The following is a 2,201-nucleotide window of genomic DNA, read 5'->3' on the forward strand; positions in this document are numbered from 1 at the left end:
CTGAAGAACAGGACCAGGATTACAGAGAGCGAACGAAGATGAATGAAGACCTGCTGAAAACTGGAGACCTCAGTCTGACCCTGAAATACCCCACACAGAGAGACACAAACACCTACACCTGCACCGTCTACAGCAGGGAGGGAAACATCCTGCTGAAGAGACAAGTGGAGCTGAAAGTCGGAGGTCAGTGCTGTAGATACAGGTCAAAGGTCAGAGGTTCTTTCTCGGTAGTTGTGATGAGTAGAAATAAAAAGCCAACTGAAGGAAAAAATGGTTTCCAGTAAAATGTGTCTCTTTGAGTTTGGAGCCAAGGTGAGATGACTGATTATGACATTTTAAAATCGCCCTAAATAACTATGCTTTGTGTGAGTGAAAGTGATTATTTAAATATTAATATCTATAGATTAGCAAAGTAACTCGGGGACCCTCACGATTGGCATTAAAGGATGTGTGCCAGTTTTAATAGGCTCTAATTTGTGCACGTGTACGAGCACTCTCCTTCACACATGAACGTTAGTTATGGAGCTCCACAAGGTTTTACTAAGACTTTTATAAGTAAATGATGACAGAAATCAGGGATTGGATGCAACAGCGTTTTTTCTATATGAGCGACATAGCGGTTCCCCGGGGCGGCATCGTAGTGGGGGGCGGCATCACGGGCATCGGCAAAAAAAAAAAAAAAGTTGCTCGTACTCATGCTGCCCCGACGTCAGCCAGCACATATTGGGAATGGCACAGGCACCGATCGGTTTTCTATCAGCCATTTGCTGGGAGTAAGGGCGCCCTCCGTTTGCGAGGTGCGCCTGCTGCTGGCGGCACAGGGAGGAGAGGGCGGGGCGGCGGGGAGTCTCTGGCTGGCTGGAGCTGCATCTAATAACCAACTCACAAAATAACACAAAATAAAAACAAACCAACAAACACAAAAACAGCAGACATCATGATACAGACTTATAATTTGCACCGGTGTTTTTTCGAAATTCTATAAAGTGAGCGCGAGAGCCCTCGGTGCGCCTGCTCGCTGCTGAAGTCAAAGTAAACTTTATTGTCATCTCCGCTACAGTCCAGCATATAGAGAGACGAGACGACGAGGCTCCAGTTACAGCGGTGCAAGTAAACAAACAATAAATATAAGAAGAGTAGGAAAATAAATATACACTTTAGGACCAGAGGCAAAGGATCAATAACAATTTATAATTTACAGTTTGATGATTTAAAGTCTCACACACAACCCGTCGAAAGGGGCGGGGCCGGCTGCTTCCAAATAGAGCACATTTCATTCATAATGATGTCAATCCAAGCCCATTATGGATTCATGATTTGAATCCTGGGTTGTGTGAAATCCCAGAAATTAGACAAAGTGAATCTGTGAACTAAGGTGTAGGTGTGTTAGATCATGTTGTGGTGATCCTCGGGTTAAGGGATTTGTGTTCATACTGGAGTGCAAAATTAAAACCAAGATGGACAAGAAAAGTTCAAAGCCATCAGGTCCTCAGTTTAGAAAAAAGAGAAAAGAAGAGGAGGAGAAACGAGCAAAAGATGCAGGTAAGCAGATGTGTGATTGGATCATGGCAGGTCATCCTGAACCAATCAGAATCAGAATACTTTATTAATCGCTAAGGTAATAATGTGGGTTACAGTTGCTCCAAGAAGAAATGGTAAAAATAGCAACAGTAACAGTCTTGAAATGTGCTGCCTCTTGGCCAGGACTCCCTTGAAAAAGAGGTCTTTGATCTCAACGGGACATTCCTGGTTAAATAAAGGTTAAATAAAAAAATAAAAAAACAGACTAAACTCCAAGCAATACATTATGTTACAGATTTAAGAAACAGCACTAATATATACAGATCACTCAATTATAAATATCAAGGATTAACAGAGGGGATTATAAATAAATATCAAGAATATTACAGAGTTGAAAAGAACATGTGCAAACTGGATGTGACTATTGCAGTGTTTACAGTGTGTTGAGTGGATGCGTTGTACAGGGAGATGGCCACAGGCAGGAATGATTTCCTGTGTCGTTCAGTGGTGCTTTTCGGTAATCTCAGTCTCTCACTGAACGTGCTCCTGTGACTGACCAGCATGTCATGGAGTGGGTGGGAGGTGTTATCCAACATTGTCTTTATCTTGGACAGCATCCGCCTCTCCGACACCACCTTGAGGGAGTCCAGCTCCATCCTTAATATGTTTTGTGTGTGTGG

The sequence above is a fragment of the Astatotilapia calliptera genome, chromosome 3 (assembly GCF_900246225.1).
Source record: "Astatotilapia calliptera chromosome 3, fAstCal1.2, whole genome shotgun sequence".
NCBI lineage: Eukaryota > Metazoa > Chordata > Actinopteri > Cichliformes > Cichlidae > Astatotilapia > Astatotilapia calliptera.